The sequence below is a fragment of the Pinus tabuliformis genome, chromosome X (genome assembly GCF_031772625.1).
Source record: "Pinus tabuliformis cultivar Carrire ecotype Pingquan chromosome X, CPIR1, whole genome shotgun sequence".
In the NCBI taxonomy this organism is placed as follows: domain Eukaryota; kingdom Viridiplantae; phylum Streptophyta; class Pinopsida; order Pinales; family Pinaceae; genus Pinus; species Pinus tabuliformis.
Genome location: NC_142308.1, coordinates 464,365,674 through 464,385,784, shown reverse-complemented (window position 1 = coordinate 464,385,784; position 20,111 = coordinate 464,365,674).

The window sequence follows — 20,111 nt, the reverse complement described above, 5'->3', positions numbered from 1 at the left end:
TATTCATAGAGAGATACCTCTCTCGATTGAAGGGCCCAATTCTTATCTCCAAGACTGGTTCAACGTTACCTCAAAATTTTCCTTTCACAACCAGGGAAATTACAAAGTGATAAGATTTAGATGCCATTTTTGGGGAGGTGAAGTCTTTAAGTAAATTACTCTAGAGAACGACAATGTTTCATATCTGATCATTAATGGTGAATAAGGATTATGCATAATTAGGCTTTGCACCATTCACCTTTTCACTCCAATCAAGATTCAAATCAAATTCAAAGACTCCACTAAAGGATGAACCTTGTTGACAGAGACATTAAAGGACACTAGGAAAAATTAATATCAAAGCTTTAGTTTTATTCGAGATGTAATATTTTTTTTATCAATTAATTGTTTTCCTTTCGTGAACATATCAAAATAGTAATTTCTTTCTCCATCTAAATAATGTTCGTAGATATGCACTTCTATATCCTTCTTAAAAAACTGTAGAAATACCCTCTTCTCGTATGACCGATCTTGACCAAGATTCTTCATTTGAGCCATATGATTTCCATGACCAGTCTATTGAGCATCATGCAATCAAGATTGATATTATACCTCGTGTACATTATCTTATTCCCTTCAATATTCAAGAGAGATATAGACCCTTAATATTTCCAAATACCTTCCATGATTTACCTCTCACACATTAAAAATGCTTCCCTATCTTTGATGGATATAATCTTACAACTGAAAAACTTATTCAAGCCTTTGAGAATTTCATAGAACATTTTGAAGTTAAGCATGATGATGTTTACATGACAAAATTTTCTCGTTTGTTGCAAGGGGATGCTAAGGAATGATTCAAAAATTTAGAGACTAAATCAGTTGGTTGATGGTAGGAATTGAGTGATCTGTTTCTAAAATTTTGGGGCGAGAGGAAATCTAGGAATCAACATCTTTCACAGTTTCATGTCACAAAGGAACAAAGGGATGCAACTGCCTCTATGTTCAATAGGAATTTTTTGAGTTTTTATCACAAGATGCCAATAAACAAATAACTGAACCAATGCGAATAAAAAATCAGTAAACGTCTTATATCCTTTCTTAATATTATGTAAAAATGCATATTCTATATTGATAGGGTCAAATGAGCCACCTTATCAAGACGATGCTCCAATTCTAAAGGGGAAATATTTATAGCACGTTAAGATTCCAGAAATAAGGCATGCCATATATCAGATAAGGACATATGTAGAGATGTTAGGAAACTAACTCACAAAAAGATAGAAAATATAGATCAACACCTTAGAATTCGGCCTCTTCGAGGGGGAACCTCCTTTACATTACACAAATGAACAATTCTTGGATGATACAAATGACAAGATCTCCCTTCTATATATAGGAGTCTAAGGGGTCATAATATAATGAGAGCCGACATAACAATAATAATGTAAGGGCACAATAATAACAATAGTGGGATTCTATGGGGCACAATAATAAAATTATGGGGACTACATGGGCACAAAAATATAATAAGGGGGTTGTACGAATAACAATAAGGGGTTACACTAATAGTATAGGGACCTAACATGCCCCTCTCCTTCAAAAACTGTTTCCTCAACGCTTGAGTAGTTCTTGATGCTTTTGTATAAAATTCTTGTCCTCACACATGGAATCTTGAGCGAGTAAGTTCTTCCACTTGATGAGATACTCTAAAATTGATTGATTTCGTAGGTGTCAGGTTCTTTTTTCTGTGACTGCTCCAGGTTCCAATATGATTTTTCCTTCCTCGTCAAGTTCTAGCAATATTGTTTGAACTGGGATCTTTCACAACTTTTTAATGAGTGGACACACTTCTTCGTCCTTCTTCCATTCATCCCTTGCTTTGTTTAGCCTATCTGGTTGGATAATAGAAATAGCACATAACAATGCTTCCACATCCTCATCCTTTCTTGAGAGTGCATCTGCAACAACATTTTGGTTCCCTTTTTTGTAGATGATTTCAAATTCATAACCCAACATATTTGTGACACATTTTTTTTGTTCTTCTAAATATAATCTTTGTTCTAAAAAGTATTTAAGACTATCATGATCCATTTTTACCTTGAAGTGTCTTCCCATTAGGTAAGATTGACATTTCTTAAGTGCATGTAGTATTTCCAACATTTCCTTCTCATAGATAGCTTGCTTGAGATGTAGCCATAAAAATACCCAATCCCCTATGTCAAAACTTATTTCACTATGATGTTGATGTGCCTTTTGTTTCATTCGATTTTGCACCAAAGCGGTGTTATCCTTTAAAAGTTGGAGAACTTGTTGTTGATGCTTGATGTGATCTTTCACTTCTTGAATCTTTTTCTTCTTGATATGTCCTTTTATCTTGAGAGTTTGAGGAGTGGAAATTTCTTCCAATGCATTACAAGATATGTTCAGATTCATTTCTTGATGCTCGATGTGATCTTTCACTTCTTGAACAGTTTTCTTCTTGATATGTCCTTCTATCTTGATAGTTTGAGGAGTGGTAATTCCAGCCAATGCATTACAATATATGGTTGGATTCATTTCTTATTTCTCGATGTGATCCTTCACTTCTTGAACCTTTTCCTTCTTGATATGTCCTTCTACCTTGAGAGTTTGAGGAGTGGTAATTCTTGCCAATGCTTTACAAGATATGGTCGGATTCATTTCTTCTTTCTCTGGGGATTTTTCCTAGTGTATATCCTCTTCTTTTGATGTTTCTTGATCCTTTTCTTCCTCCTCTTCATAATCTATGTAAATTAATTTCTTCTCAACACACTTATGACCTTTAGTGTATTTTCTATCACAACTGTAACAAAGCCCTTTTGCTCTTTTTTCTTCCAATTGTTGTGGTGTCAACCTTGTAGGTTGTGGAAGGCTAGGAGAAACAACACTTCCATCTTTATAATTGTGAGGGGTAAACTTCCTTGTTGCCATAATTTTGCTTTCCACTTTTCTTGCCAACCCGAATGCCTTATCCAATGAATCAGGTTCCCAAAGACGAACCTCATGTTGAATATTATACTTTAAAGTCCCTATGGAGACATCAATCCTCTACTTCTCTCGATTATCATTTCCCCTTATATTCAATTTTTGAAATACCTTAATAGGATCTGCCATTGAACACTTTTTTTTTGAGATTTATCAATTGGCTAAGGAAGGTGTTTCTCTTTGTATCCTCATAATTTGCTACCATTTCCTCCATGAAAATTGACCTCGTAACAAGTGGTTTATGAGAACAAAGGCCTTTATACCATAAAAGTTGACTTGGTTCTAAATATGAAGATGCAATACATACGTTTTGTAATAGTTGCACCTCATGTAGATCAAAATATTGCTCCATCTGTAGTATCCAGTTTACTAGATCCTTGCCATCAAACTTCCTCATATCGCCTTTTCTTGATTTTAGGAGCTCGATCTTGAGTCCAAAATTGTGTCTTGCAGTAGCCCTCTGAGTCCTGTTTCTAAGTCCGCACGTCTAATCAATATTGGATTCGGCAAGGAAGAGTTATGCCAAATCACCCACGATGACCTAATTATAGATTGGTTAAGTAGAGCGAACTTGTACGAAGTACCACGTGTCAGGGTTTCAACCCTAGTATCTGAAACCGATACACAGAAAACTACAGTTCGTCCTCTTTCTGAAGCTTCTTACTAAATTTCAATTTGATACTTAGAGAGAAAGTTATGATGAGTTTCCCAAGATCACATGTTTAGGATGTAATTCGGGAGCCTGCAGAAACCCTAAATGTCTTGGACTTTATCTCTAAAAATATACCAAACCAAGATTTGAAATTTAGGCCCGAGCTTCACCAAAATTGTGTCTCAAATGGGTTTTAATATTAGAGTGTGAAACTTCTAAGAAAAACAAGTATAGCAAAAACTCCATCATGACCTGTTTGAGATGGAATTATGGAGTTTTCAAAAACCCTAACTTCCTCAGATCATATCTTAGAAAATATAGTGAAATAAGATCTGAAAATTAGATGTGAGGTTCAGAATGATTTCAGGTCAAATGGGTTTTTGTTTTAGCTCCTGAAACTTCGTAGAGAAAAAGTTATAATGAAAATTCCACGATGACGTGTTTGGAGCAATGAAACCTTATAATCCAAAGCTCTGATAACAAATGTTATGAAACCAACTCACAAAAAGATAGAAAAGATAGATCAACGCCTTAGAAATAAGCCTCTTTGAGGGGGAAACCTCCTTTACATTACACAAATGAACAATTCTTGGATGATACAAATGACAAGACCTCCCTTCTATATATAGGAGTCTAAGGGGTCATAGTATAAAGGGAGCTGTCATAACAATAATAATGTAAGGGCACAATAATAACAATAGTGGGATTCTATGGGGCATAATAATAACAATATGGGGACTAGATGGGCACAACAATATAATAAGGGGGTTGTACTAATAACAATAAGGGGTTACACTAATAGTATAGGAACCTAACAAGAGAAGTAATTTGTGTTGAAGCCTTTTCCACATATATTTTCAAGTCACCAAGTACAACACCTGCATTGCAGAAACATAATAATGTTGTCCTGTTTTAGAAAGTGAATAATAAAATTTGTACAAAGTGAAAAACTGAAATATATTTTATGTCATAAACTTAATCTTTGTTATATTTTTCAACAAACAAAAATACTTGAGAATCAATTAAGGATCATCATTTTTCACTAGTTAAACTATTTATGATCATTCAATAAAGGGAAATGGCGTTTTCCAAGATAGAAGCAAATGCAACCCAAACATTCAAATTTTCCTTCCTGATCATGGGTTAAGTTCTCCCTTGTTGTAATAAAATCCCAATCCATGATCAATATTCACATGCATATTTTAAATGTTAAGTTTTGGAGAGAAGCACTCATAAAACCTTACCTTCACTTCAATAATGGAAGCAACATAGGGTGCATGAGTAGACTCTAACGATAATAAATTAGGCATACTTGAGTGAAAGGTATGATGCTTCGGGAATCCAGGTTCAAATTTGTAATAAAGAAATGTTTTTTGAATCATTCTATTCATGGAACCCCAAATTAGGGAAAAACCACTATTTCTCTCTAAGTTAAGAGAATTACAAGAATAAAGACCTCGACAAGGGAGAAATATATTACGTTTTGCTACCAAATACCCTGAGTTACATAGTACAAGACTCTGTACCAGAATAAAACCATAAAGAGACCTAATTGATCCCTTTTGTGTTTTAAGTGAGTGTTGGAATCAATGCATCAAGGTTTCTGTTGGCTTGAGAGACCTCAAATAGGCTCAAAACGATCATAATAGAAAGAAAAAAAAATCAGGTGAAAGGAAGACAATTTAAATTCAATGTACAGAGAACATAGGGTAATAAGACACAGAGTAAGAGGATTTAAATAAACTAATTCATGTTAGATGGGTTATAGGGGGAAAAATGGAGTGGCCATGCTCCCAAAATTTTCAAGAGTCCTAACTTGCATCGGATGATGTCGTTGCAGAAGCAGCTTACATCATCATCTTACTAGTAAGGAAAATTTGGAAGACTTGGGTAATCAATCTATGAATAACCATAAGAGTAAACATCAACTACAACCAATTAGTAGGGTTCACAACGATATGAAATTTAAATACCAAGAAAGGAAAAAAAAAATCAGGGGATCATGTTCTACCTCTCAGCCACAACTAGAGAATGTTGAACAACATCACATTCTCTACCAAGATAAACACCCTCATCAATTTTGAACTAACCCTAGTTGAAAGATGCGAAATTTCTAGACTTTCAAGGAAGAATAACTAAAAATGACAGCTCGTAAGGGTATTCATTTCGTGGACGGCTCCAGGATGCCATAGTTCTTAATCTTCAGTGCGAACAATGCCAATATTGTAGGTTCACTATTGTATTTTTGGGTGATGGGACAATAGCAGAGTTGTAGACTGTATGACTAGCATAAATTAATGAGTTAGTTAGTTAAGGTTGCATAAATGAATGGGTCGAATAACAGTTAACAAGTGGTGGATCCAATGGTGGAAGACATTTGAATTGTATAAAATCATATCATATGAGCATATGGAAGATAATGAAGATGAGAGGGGAGTTCATCCGAAAGGAATGCCTTATGGTGTAGTTACAAACGCTTGCAATTAATATTATAAATTTAGTGGATTAATAAACCCAATGAATTATTAATATTAAAACTCTAAGGATTAATATTATAAACCTAACACATAAGTGTGCTTGACTATGATATGGCTTGTAATATTTATACATTAATACATGTTAATTATGGTTGACTATTATTGACATGGTCAACTATTGTCAACATGGGCATCATACCAACAATAGTCAACGTGACTACCAAGGTGAACCATACTTACCTCGGGTATCATAGTTTATCTAAAAGTGAGCTATAATGAACCATAGTGGATGGCCATGGTTGACCATGGAGACTTATTTTGGATGTCTATGGTTAATAATATTAATCTTGGGGTTTGTAATATTAATATGGGGGTTTATAAACTTATGGTTTAATATATTAACTTATGGTTTATAATCTTAGGGTTTATTATGTTGGGTTTTATAATGTTAGGGTTTTGTATTAGGTTTTAATATTGTGACATAAGAATGGTAGAAAAATCTATCCAACATCACATTGTGACAAATATTGTCTCAATGTAACAATCATTCTAACAATCATTGTAGCATTGTTACATTACATTGCAATTTATTAGACATCGCATTGTGACATTACAAAATTTTGGTTTAATATTAGGATTTATAATATTTGGGTCTTTAATATTTGGTTTATAACATTAGTGTTTAGTATTAGATTTATAATTTATAATAGTGAGATTTAATATTAGGGTTTATAATATTAAGCTTACGGGTTATTGTATTGGGTTTATATTCTTAGGGTTTAATATTAATTCCTTGGGTTTATTAATCTCTTAGGTCTATAATATTAATGTTAGTGTTTATAATCTAAAGGTTTATAATAATAGGGTTTATAATAATAATCCTAGGGTTTATAATCCATTGGGTTTTATAATGTTAAAGTTTTATACTGGGGGTTTAATATTGTGACATTCGATGCAAAAAAATATATCCATCGTTGCACTCATACAATCAGTGTCTCAAGTTGACAATCATTGTTGAAATGTTACATTACATTGCAATTTATTCAATGTTGTATGGCAACATTACAAAATTTGGGCTTAATATTAGGGTTTATAATATTCATGTTTTTAAAAATGGGTTTATAATATTAGGATTTAATATTGGGTTTATAATTTATAATAGTGAGGTTTAATAATATGATTTATAATATTAATATTAAGGTTTATTATATTCTGTTTATATTCCTAGGTTTTAATATTAATCCTATGGTTTATAAACCCTTGGCATTATAATATTAATCCTAGGGTTTAATATTAATGGGTTAGGCCTATAATCCCTTGGGATTATAATATTAATATTAGGGTTTATATTCCTAGGGTTTAATATTAATCCTACGGTTTATAATATTAATAATCCATTAGGTTTTTAATCTTTACAATCCCTTGGGTTTATGAATCCTTTAGGTTTATAATATTAGTCCCTTTAGTTTTTAATATTAATTCCTTGGTTTTATAATAGGTTTTATTAATCCATTGGGTTTATAATAATAATTCCTTGGGTGTTTTAATCCGTTGCATTTATAATATTAATAATCCATTGGGTTTATTAATCCCTTGGGTTAGGGTTTAAAATATTTATATTACAATGTTACATCACATTGCAATTTATTCAACGTCACATTATGACATTGCAAAATTGTAGTTTAATATTAGGGTTTATAATATCAAGTTTTTAATATTGGATTTATAATATTAAGGTTTAATATTGGTTTTATAATTTATAATAGTGAGACTTAATAAGAAGATTTATAATATTAATCTTAGGGCTTATTATATTAGGTTTATATTCCCATGGTTTAATATTAATCCGTTATGTTTATAATCTCTTTGGTTTATTAATTCTTTGGGTTTATAATATTAATATTAGGGTTTAATAATATTCCCCTCAGTTTAGAATCCCTTAGGTTTATAATATCAATAATACTTGGAGTTTATAATATTATTAATCCTTTGGGTTTATTAATCCCTTGGGTTTCTAATATGAATAATCCCTTGGGATTATAATATTAATCCCTAATACATATAATAATATTTTATGATTTTTATTCTTAATGTTTATAATATCAATATTAATTTTCATATATTAATCATAGGGTTTATAATATTAATCTTTTAGGTTTAATATTCAATCCTTTGTCTTAAATTTGCTTGGATTATAATATTAATAATCCATTGGGTTTATTAATCACTTGGGTTTATAATATTAACAATCCCTTATGTTTTTAATATTAATCCATTATGTTTAGAATAGGATTTATAATATTAATCCCTTGTGTTTATAATATTAATCCTTTGTGTTTTTAATATAAATTCCTTGGGTTTATAAGATTTTTAATATTAATCCTCTATGTTTGTAGTATTAATCTCTTGGTTTTATAGTATTAATTCCTTAGGTTTATAATATTAATCCATTGGGTTTTTAATATTGATTGCTTAGGCTTATGATTTAGTTTTTCTTATAATATTAATTCTTTGGATCTAGAATATTAATTATCCTTTAGCTTTATTAATCAGTTGCATTTATAATATCATTAATCTCTTGTGTTTATCTTATTATTTATAATAAGAATAGTATTAGCATATTATTATAAATTATTATAATAATATTAATAATAATAGGGTTTAAGTGTTTGGGTTTTAGTATAGAGTTAAAATGTTAAGATTTAGTAGAGGCTTAAAATATTAAGTTTAATATTAGGGTTTATAATATTAAGGTTTAATATTATATTTTATAATATTGGGATTTAACATTAGGATTTATAATATCAGGTTTTAATAGTAGTGTTTATAATATTAGATTTATTAAATTTAATGTTAATAAATAATATTAATAATATTTAATTTTTAGGTTTATTTTATACTATGAAGTTTAAAATACTAGGTTTTAATTTTAGAGATTATAATATTAGGGTTTAATATGGGTTTTAGTATAGGTTTAAAATATTAAAATTCAATTATTGGTTTTAGAATATGATTTTAATATTTGGTTTTAATATAAAGTCTAATATTAATAATACGTTTAACATTAATATAAATTATATCAATAACATTTAAAGCCTAATTTTAAAATCCAATATTAAAATCTATTATTTTAAATCTAATTATCACTTATATAATTATTATAACTACACGGATAGGCTTCCCCCTTATTACAATTGGCCACTTTAATCCTTTTGTTATTATTTATTTATTTATGAGATGGTCAAAATTACAAGATGTCACTAGATTCTCGTCATCGCCACTACATCAATGAATAGAATTAAAAGTGCTAAATTCCTTGCATGTCTAAATCATATATTTAAACCATACTTAAATTATTTTTTTACTAAACATGATTAAACATATATTGTGCATGTTGTTGATAACCACATATAATAATTAGTTAGATATGAATTGAAAAATTAAAATTTGCATTTAGTTTGAAACATGTATTTTTTGTATTGTGAAACATATGCTTATTGAACTGTTTTCCAAGCGTTTTTTCAATTAATGTAACAGTTACCTGGGTGGTTTCTTATGGAATGCGAATTCCCTCTTATACCTTTTCATATTTTCAAGCATATGCATGTTCAACCATTTTCCAAGTGTTGTCGACACCTATAAAGATTACGTGCATGGTTGCCTATGCGTTATGAATGCCCTCGTCATTTGAAGTTTGTTGCAATATTAATTCAGCAATGTATTTTGTTAGTGGTTTTATATGACATCTAACAGATCACTAAATCTTGGTGCATCATCAAATCTAGTCATCCTTGGCTCACTGGATAGCTGAAACCTGTGCAAGAAAAATCTGTGAATTATAACTTTTTTGAGTGCTCCCCAAGATTAAGGAGTTGCTTATTTCATATTACAAGATCATTTTTTTTATAATTTTTCTAAAAACTTGCAATATTAGCTGTTTTCTTTCACATTATGACAGATCGGGATTCAGATAATCATTTTACATAAAAACCTGATTGTTAAACGAAATAATTACTACTAAGAATGTTTTAAAATACATTTTGAAGATTAAATCTCTACCATCCAACTAATAATTATTGATAATTAAACTAAAATTCTAAAATCCATATTTCAAAATATAAACACCTCTCCACTTAACTATTACACTAAACTCTATTCCCACTATATAAAATTTATTTTTTTGTCAACCCCAATACAACAATTAAAAATATTTATCTATTTTTAATTCCCTCATAATCAATAAATGATTTCTCTATTACATTTTATATATATATATAAGATTTTTAATCATGGACACTCACCCCCACTTTATCATGTAGATTGTTAATTTATAAATAAGCTATGTTATAATACTATGGGTCAATATTATATTTTACTAATACCACATATCCAAAAAACCATAACTTCTATGTGTATGACATTTTTATTAATTAATCAATTTAATTTAAAAGGCACGACATAACTACTTTTGAAATAAATCTCAAATTTTGATCTATGAATACTACTAAAAATAATTTAAAATATTATTTGGAAGTTAATTTTATACCATCCACCTAATCAATATTCATAATTAAATTAAAATTCTACAAGCAATTTTTCAAAATAAAAGTGCCTATCCACATAACTATTTCACTACACTCTATTCTTACTATATAACAATATTTTATTTGTCAACCCCAACAAAACAATTAAATGTATTTATTTATTTTTTATAACCCTATTAATCAACAAATGAAATCTCTATCATACTTAACATATTCATAAGTATTATAGATTTTGTGTTTACCAATGACTTGGAGAATATATCATCCACATTCATATTTCTGTTAGAATACATAAAATCTAATTTTTTTCTTGAATATTTTCTTTGAGAAAATGACGTTGGGGTTTGATGCATGATAACTTGGATTTTTTCCAATTTCATTGAATCTTGTCACTACATCTGCATATCTTCATGAATGCCCCATAGTTAAATTGCGTCACCTTACATAATACTTTGTAGTCAACTACAGTAGAGAAATTGAATAGTTGATTGTTTATTATTGCTCCAATGCACAATCTCAAATCCTATACTAAGTACTTATTAAATTATTGGTTCCTTGTCAATTATAAACTAAATAATCTATTAATTCAATATTCAAATGAGTTTAAGTGCAAGATAATTATGGTCACTCATGACACTTTAGTGGCAATGAAAAGATGGAAAAAACAATAGTATGCTCAATGTTAACTTGGAGGGATGGTTAGATATAATTATCTAATAAATTTGAAAATGCTGCAAAAATGTGAAATCTAGGAAAATGAATTAGTTTTCTAAATATATAACTTTTATTTATAGGAATTGTTTCTAACTATGTGAATTTTTAGTTTTCCCAAAACTCATGTTATTTTTCATCCAAAATATAATGCATATATCTACCTTACCATAACCTTTCAGTACCTAAATAATGGAATCTTTCTATGAACAATTGTGAAATTAGAGATATGATATTGCTCATGTGCACGAATATTTTTTCAAAATTATAATCTTAATTTTATATTACTTTTAAATTATCAAAGTCATTATAATATTGAAATTACAAGGCATTCAGATAGTGAAACCTAAAAAGGTCGTGATATTATCAATTAATCACTTTTTAAAAGTTTTAGGACGCAAAGTCCTCTACTGCACCATATAGTTTTTCTTTTTCAAAAAGTGACGAACTCTACCATATGATTTACATAGATGACTCCATACATATCTATAGATTGATGGAAAACATATTTATCTAGCCTATAAAAAAATTATGTCATAAATAGAAAGATATATAAAATTTCTCAATAATTATTTCTTCTATGCTTTTTTATCCCAAAACACCAAATTTATTATTATGAACTTGTATACAAAGAAAACAAATTATCATTCATGTAATATTTCTGCAAGTTAAACAATAAATTAAAAAAAATGCTTGTGCATCCATAACACTGAAAATGCACACATATTTATAGCGGTAAAATTGTGTGTGTATATTTATAGCTAGGAATACACATGCGTTCTTAATATTTACAACTTACACACATTTTTGCATCTAGGAACTTTAGCACATCGAAAATGGTTGAGTTGAAATTCAGTTGGACAAGAGAGGGAGGGATATAGGGGCCAAGGGAGATAAAGGGAGAGGAATAAAGAGAGAGAATGGGGTGAGTTAGAATGGGTCAGTGTTTGAGGAGCAAAGAGGAGGAATGAGAAAGGGTGATTGAGAGTCAAAATGTGAGAGAGATCCAAGAAGAGGGTTAAGAAGTGAGGGAGAGTGGAGATGGGGTTAAAGAGAGAGAGATGTGGGAGATATATGGAGGAAGGTAGAGAAAGAGTTGGACGGGGGCTATTGTGAAGGAGGTATTAAATGAGGGGTGGAGGGAGGGATAGAGAGAAAGAGAGTGGAGAGAGTGTTTGATTGAGTTATTTTGGGGGTGGGAGAGAGAATGAGAGAGAGAGAGGAAGAGTGAGAGATAAAGAGATGAGAAGGTGGGATGCGAAAACAATGACAGAGATGGAGGGAGTGAGGGAGAGTAATGAGTCTGATCGAGGGAAGGAGATAGTGATACAATTAGAAGAAAGAAAGAATGGGTGAGGGAGACAGGGAGAAATAATAAAGATATAAATTCATGTGGAAGAGAGAAGGAGAGGGAGGTGGAAATAATGAGAGAGAGAGAGGGACAAAGGGGGGATAGAGTGAGAGAGAGACAGGGAGTGGGGGAGAAAGAGAGGGGAGAATGGATAGAGAAAGATGGAAGAATATATATATATATATATATATATATATATATATATATATATATATATATATATATATATATCCACATAGAGATTGAGGGAGAGAGAGATGGGGAAGAGATAGAGAAAGAGAGTGTTGGAGAGAGAGAAGAGGGGAGAGAGACAAGGTTAAAAGGGGGTCATTACAAAGTAGGGTTTGAAGGAGCAAAGGGGGTATGGAGAAAGAGGGGAAGGGGAATAGAGAAGAAGGTGGTAGTTAAGGAGGGAGCTAGAGAAGGGGAGAGGGAGAGTGATGGATACATGAGGAGGGAGAGAGGGGGAGATATAGGGAGGAAGAGAGAGATGTTGAATTCTGTAGCTATGATCGATCTTCATAATTTATATTTTTATGCCTTGAAATGCATAACATAATTGTAAGACATGTTCTTCATGTCATCTCATTTATTATCCATTGAAACAATTATTATAAGATGTGTTCCTCATGTCAAATTCAAAAGATAAAATTTTGTAAATTGAATTTTGAATTTTTGGCATCAAACTAGTCAAGTTGGCCCTCCCTCAAGTCATGCCATCTCTAGTGAAAATACACACCCATTTAAACAATCAGATTAATATATAAAGATAATTCTACCTCCTCCTCAAGGAATGATTCGACCCCACACAGGGCAAGATAGTTTTTGGGAATCTAAGTGAAGAAGAAGTAGGACAAAGAAGGAAAAGAAGGACAAATTCATCTCTAGTATCTATCTATTTCTTTATTGAGATCACAAGTGTGAACTTATGGGAAATTTTTGGGCATCCTATTTGGGCAAGTGAAAATTCTAGATAGGTTAAAAATTTGGGGAGGCTGAGTTTATGCACATATTCTAGGAGGCTGAATTTCGGCCTACGTAGATCAGAGAGGGCCAATGTTTGAAGGGAATAAGTTTGACTTGACTTGATTTAACTAGATTGTTGCTTGACTATGTTTGATCATAGCTTCTTGGTCAATGCTACCTTAGCTTACTAGGTGCATTAGATGTATCTTTTGTTGAACTGGAAATTTCTCCAAGCAAAAGGTTGTTTGGTTTCTCCCCCAAGTGGGTTTTCCAAGGGTAAATATTGTGTTCTCTTTGTGCATTGTGATGTCTGTTGTCCTAATAGTTTTGTGGTTGAGTTTCTAAAGTCTAATTTGTTAATGATAAACTATAATTATTAAAAGAAGCTCTACATCATTAAAAGTAATTATTAATATTTCTGAAATTTGTCCTTGTACCTATTGCAATTTAACACTACTACATATTGCGCCAATTTTTGAATGCTCTTTGTTTGTATTGCAACAATAATTCGTATTAATAATCACGAAAAAGAGATTTCGTGAAATGTTGAACATTTTACAGTTATATTTTCTATGTCTCCTTCATATTTAGAAGTTTGACGAAAATCGTCGTCGCAATTCGTGGCATTAAAATTTCTATGGAAACCTTCGTTTCGTCTCATTTAAAGACAATATTTTATGTGTCGTCGAAATTGCGATGCTTAGGAGTGGAAATTGTGATGGTTAGGCATGGAAATTACGACGGTTAGGAATGAAAATTGTGACATTCAGGCATTGAAATTGCGACATTCAAGCATCGAAATTGCCGTGTTTGGGCATGGAAATTGTGATGTCAGAAGGCTCTCCAAAATTCCAACGAATGTGTATATTTAAAATATATATATATATATATATATATATTCTATGAGGATGGTTTAGGCCCATCCATTTTTCATCCGTTGGTACCTAAAATATTCGTAGGTTTGACTAAATATAGATTTTACAACCTTACATATAACAAGTATATTGAGTGGTATTTGCTTCATGATATCAATTCAATATATTTGTATAGATTTTCCATGTGGTTACATCTCATTGGTAACCAATACCTCTTGTAAGTAAAATTGAATCATTTGTTATTTCATCCATTCTTTGAAACAAAACCAATTAATATCAAAAAAGGAATAGAATAAAAACATATTCAAAAACATGAAATCACATTGAAAGTAGATATTTTAGACACTAAAAAAATCTCTTTATAGTGAGCATCCAAAGGTGAAGCTTCCATTATATCTGAATATGTTAATCTAAACAATGATGATGAGCATGCAATCTTTAAATAATAATGATGATGATGCATATAATACTTCAGACATTGACCAAGTATTATGTTGTATTTTCATTTTTGTTTGATAGATTTATTGATAATTAGTTGCTAGTGTGTTAGGAAATCTCATTCGACAATTTTTAAGATACTTTAAGGTTTTGATCATTAAATATTTTGACCTTTGAAAAATTGATCAAATCATGTATGATTTTCAATTTCAAAATTCCTTATGATTTTATGTTGATGCCAAATGATAAATGATCAAATATGAGATTGAGTTTGCTTCATGATTTCAATTAAATATTCAACATTGATTTACAAAAAAAATTTCTTGTAATATTTCATATACTTATAAGTTTATGTATATCCTAATGTCATTCATCCTCTTCTTTGAAACTATATCATTCCCATCCTCCTCCGTACAACCACATACCAATAACCCACTAGAATAAGCTAAAAGAGATATCATTCCCCCTTATGCTCTAGCTATTCTTAAAATAAAGACAATGGACAATTTCAAATGGAAAGTTATTACATGTCAACTTTCTTTAATTTAAAATTCAAAATATTTATTGTATGTTATTCATTTTGTTTCATTCGAGATTATTTTGATCATAGAATTGAATTTTAATACTTTTACCTTATGAATTTATAGATACTAAATTTCAAAGAATTCAGCAAACTACAAAGGGGAACGTGTAGAGTAAAAACTTAAACCAAGGTTTCCACATTTATAGGACTTGCATCTTTATCATCGACTCAACAAATTAGCATGAAAATTGATTAATGATAAACATTTGTTTTATATTTAAGTGCTAAACAAATAAAAAGGCCCATGCAAACTTCTTATCCTTTCAATGAACTTGTGACCCTACTATGCTTCCCTATAGAAATAGCTAATTTGTAAGTAATGTGCCAAAAAAACTTATAGTTCTACTAGCTTTTTGTGATCTAGATCAGTTTCATTGGATGAAGGAAATAAAATTTTGTCCAAAGAAATTCTATAGATCAAGAAAACAAAAAATTAAAAAATAAACTGCCAAAAGAACTTAGGTTCTTCTACCATTGAGAGATATCTTCAGATCACTCTATTAAGAAAATGAATTTCCAAATCATAAAGATGATGTCTAACATCTCATTAACTAATTAAAATTACAACTCAAAAATTATACCTCAAATTTAGAAAGAAAAAAAATCCCTCACCACAAGGGAACACGTTTTCTGTTATATTAATCAATACTACTAATGTCTTGTAGACTTTATTTTGGAGATGAGAAATTTTTTCAAGCCGGTTCCTTGTAATGTCTTCAGATCTCAAAATGTGTAGCTAGTTGGAATGGACCTTTACAAATTACATTATCAGTTATAAAAACATCTTATTTCAAATTCAGAAAGAATGGTAAATCCATGTTATGTTTACATAAAAAAATAAGAAATAAGCAAAATTCAAGCCCAATACATTTGACATCATCCAACCTATGTATAAATACAACAACATCTTAAGGAGATGGAACCCAATAGAGACATCCAATCTTGTGATTCTCAACATACCAACAAAGAGTCCCCTAACATGGAGTTCTGAATAGCCACCAAATAAATAAAAATATTTAAAAGAACATAAGACAAGAATATAATGAACATTACCATAATGTTACTCACTATTCTATGGAAAAATAATTTGTGCATTCGCATCAACTTAAATTTTTGACATGTTGAATATATGTGTTAGCCTCCTGCTGCAGCAGGTATTCATTTTTCATGATTAACATTTTTACATGCCAAATATGTCATACTTTGCTGGCTGCAATGTTCCATATTTCGAGAACAGACCAAAGAAGATGCCATGAAAGTGTCATGGTCCGAATGCCACTGCTGTATTCCATTTTTGGTAAGATTTTCAGTTAAGGGAAGGCCAAACAACTAAATCTTGGTCTCCCTAGATTTCAATTTCCTGTTGTAGAATATAGAGAATGTATCTGTCTAAACAGCTAAATCTTTGCAGATTTGTAGATAAGTAGAGAATCAAAGGGACCCAACTGTTTAATCTGGGCCCTAGCAGAAATAAGTGTAGATTTAGATAGGAAAAATTGAAAAAAGAAAAAATTGTAAAGCTGGGTCTGCAAGTCTAAATGCACCCACCCATAAAAGAAGAAAAAATGTTAAAAAAATAGGCTGGGTAGGTAGCTGTGTGGTTGCAGAATGATAATTTGTGATCAGTTTTGTGGTACAAAGTATTTTATCTTTTCAAATCACAGTGCAGGCAGTTTTTATGCAAACGGGCTCAAAGGTGAACATTACTAACTCCCCTTTCTTCTAAATTCCCCAAAGCCACTTACTAACTTCCCAAAGAGGTCAAGATCTGCTTGCCTCTTAGTCTCATCATACTCCATATCAGTTGCCTTGGTGAAGATCTGCTTCACTCAAGGATCTCAGTTCTCTACAAGTTCTTTTTCCCAAATTTAGCCTAAGGTCCCTGACCTTAGCGCTTACTGGTCACCTTCATATTAACTACTAACAGTATTATATAAATCCCTATCAGTTTTCCCATTTCCCTATTAAACTATGCATACAAAACTCCCCTATGTAAATATTCCCTCCTTGGCAATATAGCCATGTTTTTATAAGTCCGGGAAAAAATGGTCCATCTGGGGCTGTTTTTAGCCCAGCCGAGTCAGAACAGGGATTAATCTGACACCTGGTGAGACTAATAACCTCTTCCCTAACCCTAGAACCCTCAAAAACCCCCTTTTTCTGCCCCCAACCCAAAGTTTTGGCATTAAATATTAACCCCGCCACATATAACTCCCATAACCCGCATAAACCATTGTTTAAACCCACCCGCGCGCTATATTTAAATAGGAATATTCCCGCAAAAATCCCCGCCCACTAACCTGCCGCCGCCTCGCATCTACCGCCAACCATTGGATCCCCCGCCCCGCAGATCAACGGCTGGCGGGCCGTCCCATCTCCAAAATGCCCGAGCTTTAGCGTCCGGGAGATGGGCGGTATTGCCACCGTAACTCCCACCACGCGTCAAGCATTGGGCTGTGGCAGAGACCTCTCCCCCAAAACCACCTTTGTCCATAAGCGGTGCGCCCAAAATCGGAAACCGCCCCTGCCTGTGTCACCCGCCTGCCCAGTGACGTCACCCCCTGCACAGTCACCGCTTACGTCACCCCCTTCCAAGTCACTATGTCGAGTCACTTGCCTGCGTGGCCTCCTGCCATGTCACTGCCACGTATCTCTGCCACCGTACCTGCCACGTCACCATCCGTACATGATGACATCATGTTGATGTCATCCCGCCACGTCGTCCTGCTGACGTCACCCGCCGTACAATGTCACATCATACTAACGTCATCGGCACTTTTTTGGCACGAAGGGCAAAAAAACGCACTTCGGAGCCCCGGAATCCAATTCTGAGGCAGTTTTTGATGAGCGATTTGCGCCTAGTCGCTAGATTTTTTGGGCCTGAATGGGGAATCTTCAGGGAATCTTTTCATTCTGCGGCCCCCAGCAAGCCCGAAAGGCGCTCAAATGACCCATTTTTCTTCGCGAAGCTTGCCAGAAGGAGGAGAAAACAGTTTTGAAAGAAACAGAGGCCAAACAGCGGTCATTTATTTTGTGAATAAGACCCACAGCACCTCAGAACAACATCAATTTATTGCCGAAGGGTATCAGAGGAAGAAGGAGAGCCAAAGAGTATCAATCGAAGATTTTTTTAGGGCTCGAAGCACTTAAAAATTGATGAGCCCCCCAAAAAGTCAAATCAAGAGGAGTAAGCCCATCCTAGCTCTCAAATCACATTCAGAGGCATTTCAAACCGCCGAACAGCAAGGGTGCAAAGACCAATGCACAGTTATGACAGATGAAAAGCACAGAGCCACCAGGACAGATATTAACTCATTTTGATACAGCTGCCCCCAGCAAAGCTCAAAGATATTTTCTGGCATTTATTTCTGGATAGGATTAGGTTAAAGTAATCAATTTTCTGTCAGACCTGTTAGGTCGTCTATAATAAATAATTTTGGATAAATATTCCCTATATATACCACCCTCTGTATTGTTTTAAAGGGTCGGTTGGTTGATAGTTTTTTCAGTGGAGACTCGCACTGTATACTTGATATGTTTTCTATAATCAAAGACTGTTGAAAAGCTTGGAGGGAAGATTGTCTGCTCTGTGTTTAATGGTTTGAAGAAGTGAATTTGGAATTCATGTGCTGCAACATGGCTCAATAAGTTTTCCTAACTCTGTTTTTTCCATTGATGTACCGTCTAAATAGCAAAAAGAAAGAATAGTCTAGAATTGGTTTAAACTGCCCTCTATGCTCATTTTTTGCTGTTTCTTTATGTTTTTCCTTTGGATCAGTCATGAATATGAATTCCCTTCGGCTCATATTTCCCCTAATCCATTCATCTTTGACAGTTGTCTAGGAATTCTTAACTGCTCCTAGATAGAGTTCATTCACCTTCCCCCTTTAAAGCATAGTGAGAGATTCTTTGTTACCTCTCATTCTTTATCCCTCATTCCATCCTTTTAAGCTTTAAGTGTTGTTTCATGAGCAGCTACCTTGCTCCTTATTTCTCTTGTGACCAAGAAAACGCACCAGCAGTCCGACTCCTTGACTCCACGCCCAATGGTTTGAAACTTGCCAGACTATGTTTTGCCTCTCTACCTGAAAACATCATCCTTCCCACCAAAAAACAAAACAAAACCCTTGGACTCGATAACTAGCCTAAAATCATTTTAAACAAAGCTAAATCATAAAGAGAGAGCCCTCTCTGATTGCAGGTTGGCTAGAACCTGCAGTCCAAAATTGGTCTGTGGTTACCTCGGTCGTATCCTTTTCTGGAGCTTAAGGACAACCTGAGTGATAACATAATGGTGACTCCGCTGGGGAACTTCCTCAGATAATTTCACAAAGTTTCACAAAGAAAGTTGGAAAGCTCCACTGGGAAGAACCAAACCTTCACAACCATTTTTCAAATCTAGTTCTGATCTTTGATGGTGGACAGAGATCAGGCACTCAAAGTTAATATATCCACCTGGCAACTCCACATCATCCTCATAATAAAGACTCCACTAGAGAAATGAACCCAAAAGAAATTTATGAGTAGAT